At 45.8% G+C, this 12838-nt stretch overlaps 1 protein-coding gene and 1 pseudogene across 2 annotated transcripts in view; one reads left to right on the top strand and one right to left on the bottom strand.

Moving 5' to 3' along the window:
• The window catches only part of Shroom3 (shroom family member 3), a 297390-nt gene that overhangs the window by 167377 nt on the left and 117175 nt on the right, over positions 1 to 12838 (top strand). The gene's annotated exons all lie outside the window — the stretch shown is intronic.
• On the bottom strand, positions 12073 to 12753 carry LOC108352719 (60S ribosomal protein L12 pseudogene; annotated as a pseudogene).

Genomic DNA, 12838 nt, shown 5'->3' with positions numbered 1-12838 from the left:
AACACACACACACCACACACACACATACCACACACACACATCACACATACACACCACACACACACAAACACACACATCACACACATACACACACATACCATACACACAAACACACACATCACACACACATACACACCACACATACACACACACATCACACACACACATACCACACACACATACACACCACACATACACACACACATCACACACACACATACCACACACACACCACACACACATACACACCACACACACACCACATACACACACATACCACACACACACACACCACACACACAAACAAACATCACACATACACACACACCTCACACACACACCACACACACACACACCACACACACACACAAACACACACATCACACACATACATACACATACCATACACACAAACACACAAATCACACACACATACACATCACACATACACACACACACACACACACACCACACACACAAACAAACATATCACACATACACACACACACATACACCACACACACACACATACCACATACACACACATACCACACACACACACATACAACACATACCACACACACACATACCACATACACACACATACCACACACACACACACACACACACACACACACACACACATATACACCCCACCCAGCATGGGGCTATGGTTTAGTCGGTGGAGTGCCTGCCTAGACTACATGAATCAAAAAGTGTTCAACTCTCAGAACTACATTTTCTGGTGCTAGTAATGTTTGTCATCTCAGGACTAAGAAGTAGGAAGACCAGTTAATGATCATCCTTGAACCTAGCAAGTTTGAGTACATCCAAGGTTATATGAGACCCTGCTAAGTAAATATCTTGTGTCTTCTATCACAGTCTAAGTAGGAACTAAGCTTCGGACTCACAACCTGAGGTTTTAGGTATTACTTTAGGGTCCGATGCTTCTCAAGTCTGACAAACGTTGCCATCCATTGGAACAGCTGACTCAGGAACGGTGGTCACCATCACACAGTCGTCCTTAAACAGAAAAGCAGTGTTCAGCATAGTTCCAAGCATGCCTCCCACTTTTGAAAACGCACGGGTGGTATTTAGGGTCCCTCCCTGAGTGCAGTGCAGCTTGGAGTTAACAGGAGCCTTCCTCTCTGCTCACAGGGCAGCTTAGGAAAGTTCCAGTTTGTCCTTTCTCTGGACTTCACGGAAGTGCACAGCCGGTTTTTAAATCTCACTCATTGCAAACCACCGGATCATTCTTCTAGGTTCTTAGTCCCCTACACAGTCCCTCTAGGATATCCCCAGAATCCGCCTTTGACCGAGTCTTTAGGATCCCACTCTTTTTTTTTTTTTTTAATATAAGTAACAAGACAAATAACCTTGTGTGTTTACTTTCAAAAGGACTTGAGTAAATGCCAGTCTTTTGTGCCCATCTAACGCCCCAGCACTTAAGTGTAAAGGAAATTCTAGAATTATTGAGTCATTCTAGATCCTGCCTGGACTTCATAGAAGGGCTGCAGGAACTACTGTTTCAGTCGCTCTCCTGAGGGGAAGCCTGGCCTTCAGGGAGCTCTGCAAACTTGTTCCAGGCAGCCCCTGCCACCTGGCAACCAGATTGCCATATTTTCATTTAGCTTCTGGTGACCAAAAAGGTGACCAGCTTTGAAATAATCCACCAGGCAAGAAAGGAGAGAGCACCCTGATTGTTTTCCTTTAGAAAGGGCAACAGAGAGACCAGCTCAAGCACTCGACCGAGTGTCATCTGTCCAGCCAAAGCCAGCAGGCCAGGTCAGCCATTCCTTACTGTAAAACCAGAACCACAGGCAAACACTGTGTGGTGCTGGTACAGCCAAGAAAAGCAGACATGTGTGCAAGGAAAGTGTAGAAACGTAAGCTCTTCCGCCTTTGCTGAGGGATGACCAGCCACATTATGAGGTCGGCGGCAGTATTCTGTGGAGAAGTTTTATTTGTTTAGCAAAGCCGCAGGTGTACAGTTTTGGTGATTTTAGATTTCCAAAAAGGGTGGCGATAGACCTCTGATCATGGTATTTAGTAATCTCTAGCGTGGTTTTGTTTTCTCACTTGAAGGCAAAGATATTGGAACCACAAAACCAACAACAAAACCCAAACAACTAAACACGCTCGCTCGTAAATCCAGAAAGCAAACAAAACTGGACTAGAGTGGATAGCATTTAACATATTCATATGGCACAGGGGATTAAACTTCTCTTTCCAACACTTGTCCCTTTGTTTTCCCCTTTCCTTTTATGTGTTCCTGGTCACATGTGTCAGTGTCCTAGTGATTCTTAGTTTGTGCTGATTCTTCCCAGTGAGATGCGGCCCAGGAATGCTGGGGACCTCCCTCGTTTCGCTTTACCTGGGGCTCACTTTGCTGTGCTCCTTACTGGCCTCTTTGCAGATGGGCTCCGGGGTTGCTCCTCTCCAAAGGCAATCTCCCCAACATCTCCTCTGTGATGCCCAGAGGTCCAGAGTCAAAGCTGGGTTGGGGAGTCTCTCTGTTCAGGCCTCACTAATAAACAGGGAGTGCGACTGTGGGAGCCTCGATTCTGGCCGCTGGTGAGGTAGGCTGCTCACTCCACCCAAGTTCACAGCCTTTGTCCAAGGGCAAACTGTTACGAGGCCTAAGAACACAACCTGTTTGTTCTCTGCGTGGGTGAGAATTGAGGAGGGGACTGTCTTGAAGGATTGGAGATGATTTTTCCCCCCTCTGTTTAAAAGGAGGAAGAAAGGGCTGGCAAAATGACTCAGTGGTTAAGAACACTGACTGCTCTTCCAGAGGTCCTGAGTTCAATTCCCAGCAACCACATGGTGGCTCACAACCATCTGTAACGGAATCCGATGCCCTCTTCTATGTGTCTGAAGACTGACAGTGCACTCACACATATAAAATAAATAGATAAATATTTTCTTAAAACAAAGGAAAAAGTAGTAAAACACACATAACAAATTGACCTCCAAGTCTTTTTTATTATTATTATTATTATTATTATTATTATTATTATTGAAGATGTATTTATTTTTATTGTTACGTGTGTGTATTTTGGATGTTTGTACATGTGCAATGCCCAAAAAGGCCAGAAGAGGACATCAGATCCTCTGGAACTGGGGTTAGAGGCTGATGTCAGCCAGCATGAGGATGCTGGGAATTGAACCTGGGTCCTTTTCAAAAGCAGTAAGTGCTCTTAACCATTGAGCTATCTGTCCCACCTCCACCTGCAAGTCTTAATGATGAGTGTTAACATAATTACTTCTTGCCTCTGTTTCCACATTCCATTTAACTGTGTACAGGTATTCCTACTGTCCCTCTGCCTCTGTCTCTCCCGACTTCTCCTTCCTCTTTTTCCTCCTCCTCTGACTTCTCCTTCCTCTTCTTCTTCCTCTTTCTCCTTCTCTCTCTCTCCCTCTCTCTCTTCCTCTTCCTTCCTCCGTGTCTCTCTCTTTCTCCCTCTCTCTCTCTCTCTCTCTCTCTCTCTCTCTTTCTCCATCCCTCTCTTTCTCTTCCTGCCCCCTTTCTCCCCCTCTCCTCCCTCCCTTTCTTCTCTTGGTTGCTTTCTAGTGATATAAGCTTCATGGTGCCCTTAGGTTCCCACTGCCTGAGCACTCGGGGTGTTCTTTACTGTTATTTCGGGTACCAGCATGCCATGACCTCTACATAGAGCACAGCCAGCCTCTCTCTATCTTGGCCTCTTGGCAGACCACACCTTCTGCTGGTTCTTCTGGAGATTGTGAGTGTCCCTGGGGATTACCGCCTTCTCCTCCCAGTGTGTAGCCTAATGTAGAATTAATGCATTTTCCTTCTTGAAATACACTAGGAACAATTCATTCATTTCCCCTTAGGACAGATTCAGAAGGTTCGTTATGACCCTCTCTAGCCTCCGTCCTTATCCTAGACTCATCTCTCCTGGACTCTCTGAGGGAATTCTGAGTTTTTGTTACTCTGACTGCAGCTGCTGGCCCTCAGGCAGGGCTAGTCCACCCTCTATTGGTACAAAGTCAATAGACTAGAAGTAGAGCCCACAATACAGGAGCCTTAGAACCTGGCCATGACCTCAGAACACAGGAGGCTGCGTGGCTCCTGTGACCTTAACGTCCTTGAAATTGCTAATGAACTCTAGGAATTAATTCCCTGAGATGCTAAGTTGTTCTTAAGGGGAGTTTAGTCTTGGTCTTAAAAGTGTTTCATTCTGGCTGGGCTCTCATAGTTTATAGCAGTTACCAGTATTTAAGCTTCTGTGTTGAGAGATAATGTATAATGTAATGTGTTAGTCAGGGTTCCATCGCTATGGCGAACGTGGAAGATGATCAACTTCAATGAGCAAACACTTTATTTTGGATTGCAGCTTTTGAGACTCTAACCTTTGGCTGTTTGGCCTCACTGCTATGAGCCCATGAGCATACGGTTAAGCAAACTGTTCACTTTAGACTTTGTCTATCAAAAAAGCCAGAGGAGAGGACCGGGTCACTCTCTCCCCTATTAAAGGATACATCAACCCCTTAGAGCTCTGTAGCTAGCTATAAGCTTTTGGGGGAGGGGCCTAACACCCAAATTGACAAATAAGAACATTCCAGGTGAGCCTTAGTTACCTGTTACAAGTACCCTAAAAAACCAATCAGTGTAGAGACTAACCTTTGTGATACAATCACCCTAGCACCCTGGCCTTCTGGAGCATATGTAGAACAAAGCAAGCAAGAAAGACAAACAGAACCCCCAGAAGAGAGAAGACCAAATAGAGTTGGGAGGAGTGCCAACAGGAGTTGGAGGAGTGGCCAACATATTCCACCCAATCTCCCCTATTCCCTCTCATCCCTGTGGGCCATATGAGATGAGAGGCTCTTCTGTGACGAGCTCAGGCATGTGTCTGCCCACCCTCTCCCTCCTCACCCGAATGACTAGAATGGCCAGAAGATTGAAATTCGGAATCCTCTGTGCTCTGCTGTAATAAACCCTCAGCCTAGACAAAATAAATTTAGAAGAAAAAAAAAATAAACCCTCAGCCTACTCATTGCCAAAGAAGCAACTGGCTCTGTGTTGAACCCAGCACGCAGTCCACAGAAAGCATTTCCCACAAGCTGTCCGTGTTGTGGCAGAGCTCGCAGGAACCAAAAGGAGCCCTGTGCTAACGTCTGATTAAGAGGTTTGGTTTCTTTTTTCATCAGCACCAAGCATCCTTTCCTCAGGTAAACACCCTTTGGATGTTGTACATCCCCACCCTGGGAACTTTAACATTGAAATGACGGTCACATCTCATTTGCGGTCTGAATTAATTTTTGTCAGGTTATACAATAATATTGCTTATAACACATAGAGTGGGTAACACATCAGAGTGGATTGACATAAAAGATGACGAAAAATCGGGTAAGATTTTGATGGAAGTCATCCTTCAAAACAGTCTTAACTATGTAGCTCTGGCTGGCCGTGAACTTGTTATGAAGACCAGGTTGGCCTCGAACTCATAGAGATCTGCCTCTGGAGCGCTGGGATTAAAGGCATGAGCCACCACCACATTGTCCGCCACACCCCTGCCATCTATTTCTAGATACTATTACTATGTTCCCCGGGCTAGTCTTGGTGCTGGGCTCAAGACCTTGCTACGTATTGTAAGTTGCGCCTTCCACCAAAGGCACAGTTGAAGCCTTTGAAGCCTTAGCTGTCAAGTCTCACTGTGCCGTTAATTTCAAATTATGACTGACTTGTCCTCCTCCTGGGGATCAATAGGAAAGATGCCTGACAGGAGGACTGGGAACGGTCAGTTCTGATGTGAAGCAAATGATCTATGGCCGCCGCCATGGCGTGCTAGAAGACCTTCTGGCAGAACGGAGCTTCAGAACTCTCTCCCCATTTGTCATGGTGTTTACAGGTCCTGCTTGAAGCTGGGAGTAAATCATTCTGCTGCCTAGCTGCCGCTTCACAACAAAGACTTCTGGAAGTGATTGAGTGGGAACCCTTCACTAGAGTCTCGTGAAGAAGCCAGCAGGAGTTGCCATGGTGCATGTCCTACTGACCTAGGCATCGTGTTGATGGCGGGTCCAGGGGAAGGGAGTGTCTGTCCTTGAGACAGTGGCCACACTGGTTGAATGGAACCGCTGTATATAGCACGGAAGTGATTCACATTTGTATTCTGTGGGATTTGGACTTTCGATGAGGTGACATGATCAAAGAGTACTCCGTTTTAGATAAGAGTATAAAACATTGAGTGGGAGTTTGAGGTTATTTAAGCCTAGGAGTTCTTATCATAATATTTGATATTGGCGGTGGCCGTTTACAGCTAATCCCTCCCGTGGGGTATTGCTTATCAATACTTCTTTCATAGTCTCAGCATAATTAACAACTAGAAATCTAAAATTTATTATTCTGTTAGTTTCCTGTGATGAGTGTTTTGCCTGCAGGTGTATCTGTGCACCGTGTGCGTACTCGCTCAGGGCCCACAGCGGTCAGGAGAGGTTCTGTGCACTGCGTGCATGCTCGGGGTCCACAGCGGTCAGGAGATGTCCTCGGATCACCTAAACTTTAGCTACAGACGAGTGGGTGCTGAGAGTCAACCTTGGATCCTCTTGAACAGAAGCAAGTGTTTGTGATCACTGAGCTATTTCTCCAGCCCCAGCACTAGCATTGTTAACATTGAAATGATACTTAATGTCTTATCTGTTTTCTGAGTTAATTTTTGTCAGGTTATTATATAATATTGTATAATATTGCTTATAACAACTTCTCTTCCTCCTCTCCTTCCTCCTTTTTTCTTCCCCCCATTCCTCCTCCTCCTTCCCCATTCCTCCTCCTTTCCCCATTCCTCCTCCTCCTTCCCCCATTCCTCCTCCCCCATTCCTCTTCCCCCCATTCCTTCTCCCCCATTCTTCCTCCCCCCCACATTCCTCCCCCCATTCCTCCTCCTCCCCATTCCTCCTCCCCCCACATTCCTCCTCCTCCCCCCATTCCTCCTCCTCTCCCCTATTTGTCCTCCTCCTCCCCCCATTCCTCCTCCTCCCCCATTCCTCCTCCTCCCTCCATTCCTCCTCCTCCCCCATTCCTCCTCCTCCCCATTGCCCCCCCATTCCTCTCCCCCTATCCCCCCCCCCCATTCCTCCTCCTTCAGTACAGACAAAATTGAGTCCGAGGCCAAGTATCACATTTAGTAATCATCTTTTCAGCTTTCGTTTAGTGACACCCTTTCTTAAACAAGAGTCATTTTTAAAGAATTGTCCCTTGTTTCTACAGACACTGAGAACACTTCTTACTTTAACTTTCTGACCTACACTGTTTTGTATCACTTGTTTTTGCCATAAAAGGGATCAGACTTAAAGCTTTGCCAGTGGCAAGCGGGCTCTTTACCACCCAGCTACGGACCCCTCATCTCCGTGACTTTTATAGTTTGAAACTGCTCTCACCAACTTACCCAGATTTGCTAGCCTTGACTTGCAAACCTCCTCCCTCAGCCTCTTGACCTGGATTCCAGACGTGCACCTCCACGACCACTGCTCTCTGTACTATGTTTGAAAAATCATTTACTTAGTTGAATTTTCTAACCCTGAGCACGATGCTACCTGTCTGTGCCTGGTGCTTGGGCCCCAGACATGAGATCTCTGTCAACCCATCTAGTTTTCAAGGTTACACACTTCCCAAAAAGAGGTTCAGTGAAGCCATTGACCAAACTTCCTGACATCATGGTGAAAGTTGTAAACAAACATTTGCTTATTCCTAAAATCTTCAAAGTTACCAAATAACCCCATGATCGTTTATTTTCAAGGAAGTATAAAAACAGGAGTTTGGTATAAATACCGGACTTTGGTGGAAAGAACAGAATTCACACTGTTGAAGAATGCATGAGAGGGATAGAGTGTATTGGGCTGGAGAAATGGCTCAGAGGTCTGACTGCTCTTCCAGAGGTCCTGAGTTCAAGTCCCAGCAACTACATGGTGGCTCAGAATCATCTGTAATGAGACCTGATGCCCTCTTCTGGTGTGTCTGAAGACAACTACTTATATACATAAAATAAATAAATCCTTTTTTAAAAAAGAGAGAATATCGGGGTTGGGGATTTAGCTTAGTGGTAGAGCGCTTGCCTAGCATGCGCAAGGCCCTGGGTTCGGTCCCCAGCTCCGAACAAAAAAAAAAAAAAAGGAGAGAGAAAGAATATCACAAAAAACAAGTGATGTGATCGTTTTGGGAAACAGACAGGAAACTTGAATAAGGGCAGGATGGAGAAGGCAGGATAGATGCAGCGGGCTTTAGAGTGCAAAAGGAAGTAGGGGTGTGGCTCCGAGACTGACTGTACTTAACAGGTAAAGGCCCCGGATCAGTCCCCAACACCCCAACAACTAACAAACCAAAGCAAAACAACCGCAAACCCAGTAAAAGGTGTCACCTATAAATGCCCATGAAGCCTGCTCCGTGTGTGTGTGTAACCTGGCCATCTTGTTTGGCAATGTGATGATGTGGGGAGAGGGCTTTGCTGGTGGAGGCATCCATCGGGCAGATGGGACCCAGAGCTGAGCTGAGAAACGTTTCCTCTCCTACGGTTTCTTTGTGCATTTGTCGTCTTCCGTCGTAGCAGTGCAGAATGAGCTCATCTGTTAGGATAATGGTTCACCAGACTGGGCTTCATGTGCTCACTCCCACATCTCCCTGGAGCCAAATCTTTTACTTGAATGTCAACAAAATGGCAGCTCTCAGCAAGGGAACATTCTTGATTCCCTGAGACGGGGAACGGAGCCAGGCACTTGTCCGTTTGTTTTCAGATGGACTGCTTCTTATGTTGTAAATATTTAACCATCCACCATAGAATTCTTACCAGAGTTTCTGTTTGGTTTTCCCGTTAATTCCATTTCTCATAGGCAGATAAAAAAGGTTCTCACTTTCCGGAAACCTTTTTGAAAGCAGAAATGTATTATCCTTGAGAGAATTTGATTTGGAGGAGAATGTGGTGTGAGTGTGTGTGTGTGTGTGTGTGTGTGTGTGTGTGTGTGTGTGTGTAGAGAGAGACAGAGACAGAGAGATAGAGAGACAGAGACAGAGAGATAGAGAGACAGAGACAGAGAGATAGAGAGACACAGAGAGATCTGGAAGGCATGTTTTTCCATTGATTGGGTAAAGAGAACCCACCCATATAAACATCGTATGTGAAGGTAAAACAGAAAATCATACTTGTGAAGAAATAATACTCACGGTTACCATGAATATCTTTATTGTTCCCTTTCTGTCTTTGCCTCAATTGCTGGTAGTGATGGCTAAAAACCCCCCATCACCTGCTCAATTTCAGGCATTCTACTCTAAGAACCTATATGAAGTTTATGGTTTTTGAGAGTCCAGAGAAAGGCCATTAGCTACTAAAGCTACTGGGGAAGGCGAGGGTGATCTTATCTCCTTAAGCAAAACAACTCCGGCAGCTTCCCTTCCCCCCCACCCCCCCCCAGTCTGCTGGGTTTCTGAAAGTCCGTCTCTTCCATGGTGCTTGCACCGTGAAAGAAACTCCAAGAATGCATTAGGCATAAGACTGACTTTAACTCCCTCTGTTTGCTGTCTTAGTGATGTATTTGTTTATTTTAGGGCAAAGGGCCCATATAGCACCTAGTTTGTGCTTTGGGTTTGATTTATGATGCTTATGTTTGAAATAGCTGTTTTCTTTGAGGGGGGGTGTGTATTAATTTCTTCTTGCTTTTCCCCCATACCCCCGGTGATTTCTGATTATATCAAGTCCTTGAATAGCAAAGCAAGAAATCCCTTGAAGATTGCAAGCAATCAGTGCACCTACCTACCACCTTTAAGAATGTCTGATGGTTGGGGTAGGGGATTTAGCTCAGTGGTAGAGCACTTGCCTAGCAAGCACAAGGCCCTGGGTTCGGTCCCCAGCTACAAAAAAAAGAAAAAAAAAAAAAGGATGTCCGATGGTCCTTGGATCACAAGCGACCTCTAAGGTCAAAGAGTGCAGGGTCTAACTGGAAATGTTTCCTTACAGAGCCAGCTTGTCCGCCAGGGCCTGGCACGGTTCATAAAATTGCTTCCTGACTTCTCGGCCAACCCCGGAAAATCCAAGGAAGGCACTCTGATTTTAGCTTAGGATCCTGAATGGACCAGACAGTCAGAACGACGAACTGACCCAAGACCTGGCTCCTTGAGGAGCTAGAATATTTTATGGTTTGTTTTTACCCAACTTCACAAACTTGAAAGGTGATATTTTAGAAGTTATTATTCAGCAGGAAAAGCCCAAAGCATCCCTTAAATGGCAAACGTGATTAAGGGCCTTTCCCCCTTCATGATGGCTGTGTTGAGACAACCCCCTTCTGCTTTTCCAGTTTAGCCCAGGATCTCTACACGGAAGTGCTTTCAGGGGTGAACCACAGCCGTGCAGTTAAAAGGGCACTCTCGCAATCCGAAAGGAGGCATCCAGTGAGCTCTGACTGAGGCGTCTACATCTTTTTTCTAAAGCAATGTATGAAGAAAGGTTAGGTACAGTTCCTAGGAAAACTTGTGCCCATCCTACATTTAGCTGATTTCAATTTTTCTACATATTTTTTTTAAAAATAATCTTTGTAGTGGAGAGAAATTCATATTTTAAGAGTTTCCTCCTCACGCCCTCCATTTTCTGGCTAAGATCAACTGTAAAATAGTTAGCCAGGATGTAAAACACATGAATAAAATGACCATAAAACCTTCACATTCCCCTCTATCTCTCATTAAAATGCCAGGGTGAGGAATGGCAGCCTCGGGTACACCCTGCCCGCGGCCAGGCGTTCCAGCCCCCCTGCACTTATGGCCTCTCCTCAGGGCCACTTGCTGTGATCAGTGCCTTGTGCTTGCCGATGGAGGTTTTCTTGTGGAATAGGGGCCTGCCCTTGGTCTTGTGGCTTTGACACTGGAGCACTGTTGTCTGCAAAGACAGTATATTATAGCTCCCGGGTGCTCGAGCCGCTCCAGTCCTTCATTCCTGAGAGGTTTCTCTGTTTCCTAGGAGATGAAGCTTGTGCAGCACTTGGTCCGGCCTTCGTGATTTCAGAAGGCCCTTAGGCCCGTTTTGTTGTTCAGGTTCCTAAGGGTGGGTGAGGGGCATGAGAATCGCCAGCAGGGGCAGTTACCACTCAGTGTCAGAACTGGTGCCACGGAACCCTCTTCTGTCACATTTTTTCCTGAGGTGCTTTTAAAAATCTGGCTTCACGCACCAAACAGGATTCCCGAGGAACATGAATAATCTGTTGCTATCTGAGCTTCTGTAAAGGGTCTGTGCGTGAATCTCAGGGCTGCCTCAGATCCCTTTGGATTTAATATCACAGGACACTGGAAAGATTGCTCAAATTAGAGCTAGATGAGACTGAGCACATTTACAAAACCAATTGTATTACACACATTTATTTGTGTGTGAGGGGTGACAGTCAGGAGCACATGCACATGTGCACATGTATGGGACAGGGGACACCTTGCTGGATTCAGTTCTCTCTTTCCATCATGTGGGTCCTGGGACTCAAACTCGGGTTTTCGGTCTTGGTGACAAGTCCTTCCTGCTGAGCCATCTTGCCAGCCCTGCCAGGTACTTTCGATGTGATCGGTAATAAATTCTTACAGTTTCCTGAATTGAAAGCATATTATTTCTAATTTGTGCTCTTAGGAGCCTACTATTATTTTTTTTAATTAGCTGCCGTGTGATGCTATTAATTAGTAGAAATGTAAAGGTTTCAGTTGGAAACTCAGGCAGCTTCGGATTGTGTCAGGAGACCAGAATGGTTGTACGGCAGACTGCTTGCTAGCTAGACAGCTCCTGTAGCGAGTGAGGTAACCATCCACAGTTTGTCTCCCTGAGAAGCTAACACCGTATCGAGATCACAGCCACAGTGGCACTGCGGGTCTGGTTCCACTGTCAGCTCTATCAGGTCAGTCCTCATAGGAAGCATTAAACGTGGCGCAAAATTACCTGGCAAGAAACTTCTGGCGATTCAACGTTTCATTTGGGAAAAAAAAAATTGTTTTTTAACCAAAAGCCAAATAGCTTGCTACTTTATTTTATACAGTAAAATAAATTAATTAAAAAATGAAACAGAAGGGAACCTGCTTGTGTGTGGAGGAGAATGTGGGGGTTGGGATATAAGATAAATCCATTTTAACACTGGCATGTGATCTGTCTCTATTTCTCTTTCCCTCCCCCCTTCTCTACTTCCTCTCTCTCTCTCTTTTTTTAATCAGATAGTCTTTTATTTAAATATTTTCTTGTTGCTTCTTAACTAGCTGGGCACTCCACCACACCGCTGTTGATGTCATCTATGATGTCACGAGGGTGGCGGCCATCCACATTGCAGCCCACAGACTGTGCATTACCCAGGATCTCCTTGATAGTTCCAGAAAGTTCTCTGGCCAAAGACCAGTGTCTCATCTGCCGAGCAATGTTGACAATCTCATCAAAAGTGATGTTTCCACTCTGTTTAATGTTTTTCTGCTTCTTCCTGTCTCTTGGTGGCTCCTTGAGGGCTTTGATGATCAGGTCAGAGGCAGAGGGCACCACCTCAATCTGGGCCTGTCTGTTCTGGATGGTCAGTTTCACTGTAATCCTGAGGCCTTTCCAGTCACTGGTAGCCTTGGCAATGTCATCACCAACTTTTTTGGGAGCAGACCCAGAGGACCGATCTTAGGGGCCAAGGCGGTTGTGGCGCCGACCTCGCCTCTGGTGCACCTCAAGTACACAACTTTGATCTCACTGGGGTTGAACTTGGGCGGCATGGTGGAGGTGGCTGGTGTCAGATGAACCCGGATTCAGTACGACCCAAGAAAGTTGCATGGTTGCCTCCCCCAAGACGAAAGCCAAAAAGCTTCTGCTTCCTCTCTTACATTGCTCAAAGGTTT

The sequence above is a fragment of the Rattus norvegicus genome, chromosome 14 (assembly GCF_036323735.1).
Source record: "Rattus norvegicus strain BN/NHsdMcwi chromosome 14, GRCr8, whole genome shotgun sequence".
Classification (NCBI taxonomy): Eukaryota; Metazoa; Chordata; class Mammalia; order Rodentia; family Muridae; genus Rattus; species Rattus norvegicus.
This window is presented reverse-complemented; position numbering and strand designations above follow the sequence as displayed.